Below are 6000 nucleotides of genomic sequence, written 5' to 3'. Positions count from 1 at the left end.
AAGGAAAACACTTGTGTAAAATTTATTCACATATACATAATACCATTTTACATGCAAACCACATTACTAAGAAATATGCAGGGAATCGTATAGCTCATTAGTGAAAATATCTATAAATTTTTTTTCAAATCAAAATGTAAATCCTACATTGAAAGGATAGTATGCAATGCCTATCATTCTGGAATATTAAGTGTTATAGAGGGTACAGTTTTCTATTTCATCACCAATGGATCTAGTTTGTGCCTTTTAATGACTTTATTTAATACTATTGCTTATAGTTATGCTAAGTTGTAAGTTTTAATTTGCAAATAGAGATTAAATAAAAATAGGCATAAATCTCTGGATTGTTTTATTTTTATACTAGGATTTTAAATCTTAACTGTGTCCATGCAATGTGCAATTTCACATCTATAAGCTAACTATGCATCAGAAATTTAAAGAAGATGTTATCACTTAGTTTGCTGTTCTCAATTAGATCAATCAGAATGACATTTCAAGGCTGTATCATACTCATTACTTACTGGTAAGTATGATTAAATTTTAAAACTTTGTAAGCAAGATATATTTTACTTTGAGCTTTGCATTCATTCTTAATTGTGGAATGTCTATTAATTTATACTGTGCTTTCTGATTGTTTTTATTGATAACTTACAACACATACATTGAAAACATTTTCCATGATTTCTTCAAGGATTACTCTGCTGTGTTATTTTTTTATAATACGGGCTACTAATTTTAAATTCCATTAGCATAATAAACTCAGGCTGCTGCTTCTATTGTTTGGTTTAATGACACCTTCAAAAAGAATTTTTCACTTACAGTTTATCTTAAAACATCACCTACATTTGTTTTTATTCCATTAAATGATTTATGTTTATAGCTAACTGCTTGGACTACGGGGTGAAGTGGGAGTTCAAACCTTTAAAAACTTTTGTATTTATTTATCTTTTAAATAATTAGCATCAAGGTCTGAGAGCTCATAACTAGAACAACGTTTTCCCACCAAACTGTAGGTTAGGGTCAATGACATCACAAAGACTTCCCAGAATACATATTTCACATCTAACATGAGATTCAGCAATCATATTCAACTCTCATATTTTCTTCATAATTTTATGTACTTAGAAATATAAAATATATCATCAGCACATCGTATATATTATAATGTGCCTTGAACTAATAATTTTTTTGTCAAAATAAGGAGCAAAAACATTAAAAATTGCATATCATCATATCTTTATAATTTTATATTTGAAGTAGTTAATATTTGTGTTAAGTATCTTAAGTTCAAAGTTTGATCTTTTCACAAATTGTATGAAGAAGTTGGTCATTGTCTATATCAGTAATCATCTAAAAAGCTGAAAGTTATAATGAACAGATGCAATTATTTTTAAACGATGCATTCTGTCCTTCTAAAAAGAGATTGAATACGTACTTTATCTTCCCACTGGACAACATAAGCATAACTGAGTACTTTTGAAAACAATACTCTTTCCACTTCACTTTACACTACACACACTTCTTCATAATCATTTTTCAGATCCACAAGTAAATTGATTTCAAAAAGAGATTCTCATTCCTAATAATATTGTAACATATTCTTTCACATAATTAGAATTTTTTCCCTAAAAATAACCTTCTCTTAGGATAACTGCTGAAATGGACACAGAAGAGTCTGAATTAAATTTGTCCACATGCAAGACCTAAATGAAAATCAGAAGAACTGAGTTATCTGTTTTCTTTGCATTCTGCCTGTGTGAGAGTGTCAGGAACGATAGAAAACTATCTGCTACGTGAATAAGATTGCATTTTAACTTCACCTGTCATGTAGACATTCATTGCTACTAAATAAACATGTAAGATATGTGATGAGTTCAAAAAATAAAACCAGAAAGGCCGTATGCCAAAAAAGAAATGATTGCCTAATTTCCACTCTGGTTTAAAAAAAAAAGGCCTATATCCACTCCGATAAAACAGATTTTGTAATGTGTAATGCCTGCTTAGGCCTTAAGTTAAAAAACTTTAAATAGGTGAAAAGATTTTTCCATGAATGTTTGCTCAAATAGCTTCTTAGGGAGAAGGCATTAACATCACTTTATGCAGAAAGTAAGGGTTTGTTTTATTAGTTCTTGTACTTTGAAAGGGAAAATCCATATTAGAAAGATTATCTTCAGCATCCTTTAAATTGTTTTTTCTGTCTTTTCCTAGCCCTGCATTTCAAATCAACCAAGAGAAATAAAAAAGAAGAATCAGGGAGAAAAGCACAGGGTCATGACAGGATGATTTTATTTTATGTATGAGCCTAAATGAGATTTTAGAAAATGGATACCGTATTCCTTCCATGGGTCTGTGGTGGTCAGAGACCATTAGGCAGCCTTGGAAGAATCCGCAGGGACACCTGGGCCCAGACGTTTCCCTCTCTTTGGGCTCAGTCCACTGTTTGTCTTTCTGCATGGAGAATTAATAAATGTATCAATCTTCTAGCAGCAGCCCTGAACTAGGGAGCATAAAGGAAACAGAGTGAGTAGGGAAAAAATCGCACGCGTGCTTTTCCTTCCCCCACCCCCCGATCTTCACTTTGCTCTGGGCTGCACTTATTTTCCTTTCAGATTTTTTCACATTATTCTTTCTTTCCCCTTATTATTAGTTATGTCTCTTAGCATTCCTGACTGCATTACACTTTGTCTACCTCAAAATGATGTCTCCCAACCTGGACAGGAGCTGTAATTTAAGAGAATTGGCCACCTTTGCTTACCCTCTGCTCAGAATATCAGTCGGTGGCCTTGAAGCATCCAATTTCATTAAAGGATTTTACTTTCAAGGGGGGGAAATAAAATGGAAAGTTAAGGAAACCAGTCAGGAAATATACATGGTGCCAACGCCTTAGCGCATGGGAGTCCAGAAGTCATTTAAACATTTCTGAGCTGATAAGCTAATTAATTGTTAAAACAGAAATACTCTTAGGATACCTATGGCCAAGGTTACAAATACACACCTTTTCAATTCCTCTTTCTTTTGCTTAGTAGCAAAGTGCTGACTTTAAATTGCACTGTGATAATTGCGAGAAAAGTTAGAATTCACAACAAGGATTCAGACAAACGATATGAATTGTACTATTAAAAAAAGAAGTGTCAACTTTTTGTTCATTTTATATCTTCTACTTCTTAAAAACTCAGTTGAAGCAGCATTTAGAAACACAGCTATTATCTACTGTCTGTACTATCTCCATTTTCTATTTCTTGAACATTCTTCACTGCTGTGCCTAAAACTATCAGTTTTTTGTTGTTCACTCCCTTCAAAATGGTTCGAGGGTAGAGCAATGACAATAAAAAAAATAAGCAAACCAAACAAAACTAAACAGCTCCGTGAACTGTTTACTGACAAGGTTTATTTGCCTGGATTTGTGTACATTAAAGCTGGAATCCAAATTCCATTTAGAGATTCAGATTTTCAGAAGTTCAATGCAGTGGTTAGTCATTTAGATGGGAGAACAGAAGCGCCTGACAGAAACACACAGAACAGAGCAGAACAAATCCAAGAACTGAACTACTGAATTAGGAAACCTCCAGTGCATGTTGTTCTCTTGAAGCCACGGGAAAGGTCAACTGAGCCTCAAGAGTACAGCCTGGAACCCATACGAATTGAAAGATCAAGGAACTATTTTGTTAAGATTTATTGATTTGAAAGGTAGGGTTACAAAATTGTGTGGAGGAGTAGGGTGATGGGACGAAAGAGAGAGAATGAAAGAGAGAGAGAGAGGGGGAGAGAGAGAGATTTCAGTTGCTAGTCTGAGCCATCTCAAGATGAGCCAGGTCAAACCAACAGCCCGGAACTCCATCTGGTTCTCCCACACTGGGGAAATACCACACGTGTTTGGTCCATCATGGCTGCTTTTCCAAGCTCTGTAACAGGAATTCTTGGTCAGAAGCAAAGGAGCCAGGACCAACTGAACCGGATGCGGGCATTCCAAGCAGCGGCTTCACTCCCCGTACCACCATTTGTGGGCTCTATCAAGGGACTTTTTTGTTTTTTAAAAATGTTTTTACGGCCCGGCGGCGTGGCCTAGCGGCTAAAGTCCTCGCCTTGACAGCCCCGGGATCCCATATGGGCGCCGGTTCTAATCCCGGCAGCTCCACTTCCCATCCAGCTCCCTGCTTGTGGCCTGGGAAAGCAGTCGAGGATGGCCCAATGCCCAATGCATTGGGACCCTGCATCCGCGTGGGAGACCTGGAGGGGGTTCCTGGCTCCCGGCTTCGGATCGGCGTGCATCGGCCCGTTGCGGCTCACTTGGGGAGTGAGTCATCCGACGGAAGATCTTCCTCTCTGTCTCTCCTCCTCTGTGTATATCTGGCTGTGAATGAAATGAATAAATCTTTAAAAAAAAATAAAAATGTTTTTAGCTGGGAAGACAGATTTACAGAGAAAAGGAGAGACAAAGAGAAAGATCTTCCATCCATTGGTTCACTCCCCAAGTGGCCACCCACAATGCCTGGAGCTGAGCTGATCCAAAGCCAGAAGCTTCTTTCTGATCTCCCACATGGGGACAGGGTGTCAAGACTTCGGGTTGTCTTCAAATGCTTTCCCAGGCCACAAGCAGGAAGCTGGATGGGAAGTGGAGCAGCCAAGACATGAACTGGTGTGCATATGGAATCTTGACTGGCACAAGGTGAGGATTTAGCCACTGAACCATCGTGCCATGCCCGATCAAGGGACCTTTAAACACACAGTGAGAATTAGTCAATGTTATATTCCTGACATCACTTTGTTCCAAATCCCTCTCTATTCCTAAGATTTTTAAAAGCTTGTTATACAAAGCAGCCTTCTTATTATCAGCTTAGTTTTATGTGTTTAATTTTTTTCCATGGTGAGGGAACACTTTGTACAGAAGTAAGTGAAAACTGGTGAGCAATCCTTCTGTTGAACAACTCAAATGGGAGCAGCACTGTTACACAGCAGCCTGCTGTCAGGAACATTGTTATTTCTGTAGAGAAATTTCTACAAACAGAATTAATTATGCAGACTTTAGAGAGTTAAAATGCAAAGAAAAATTGCTGAAGGAATGCTGTGAGAAGATTATTGAGCTGGATCCTTGTGAAAATGAGTGAGTTTGATTTTATTTGTGCTACAGCAATATAGGAGAAAGGTTGCATGAGAGTACAGTTTTAAGTTCAAAATAGTGTTTAAATTCAGGTATAAATTACTGATGGATGCTAGTGGCGTTTGGTGTGGAGGGAGGGGATAATTGATTCATTTATCAGTTCATCAATGTGGATTGTTGGTTATTCAGCTGAACTTCTGGTTTCTCATGGAGAGGATGGTTGCATTCAAGATGTGGCTCCCACTCCCAGGTCTTTGAGGAAGACATTCGTTGGTTGTGTGAAATTCAGAAAAGGAATTGCAAATAATTTCACATATTAGAAGTCTGGAGGAAGGTACTCTACTAAGTAGCAGTACTAGTAGTACATGTAGGAGCCTGGACTGGGAATGCCTCAAAGGTTTTTTTAGGGGGATTCCCCTGAACAAAATGGAGGGATCAAAGCATTAATCAAAAAAAGATGGAAAATGGAGTAGATGAATCAACCACCTCAGCTTTATGCTTGCAGCGGAAAACTGGACAAGGGGAAACCCTAAGACGGACTATGTCAATCAGTGGACTCTGCACCAGCCTCATCATACCTGGACTGTTGCTGATGATATGTTGGAGCTTCTAATTGATCGAGGTGACGCTCTGCTGGCTCTGCCTACAAACCTGAGAGGGCCTCCCTAAGAGGCCGTTGAACTTGAACTGGACAAGTGGGATGCTGGACTCTGTATGGTGTAAACTTTTAATTAGGGAATCTCAACGGAACTTGAGCTGTGGTTATGCATCAAGGTGAAGGAATTCATGATGGGGGAAGGGTTTGGGGTGAAGGGGGGGGGAATCCCAGTCATGTAATGCAATGTAATTAATGAATAAATGAATATTAAAGAAAAAAAAATTCTGTCCAAAAAAAAAAAGAT

Source organism: Ochotona princeps, chromosome 17, assembly GCF_030435755.1.
Source record: "Ochotona princeps isolate mOchPri1 chromosome 17, mOchPri1.hap1, whole genome shotgun sequence".
NCBI classification, from domain to species: domain Eukaryota; kingdom Metazoa; phylum Chordata; class Mammalia; order Lagomorpha; family Ochotonidae; genus Ochotona; species Ochotona princeps.
This window is presented reverse-complemented; position numbering follows the sequence as displayed.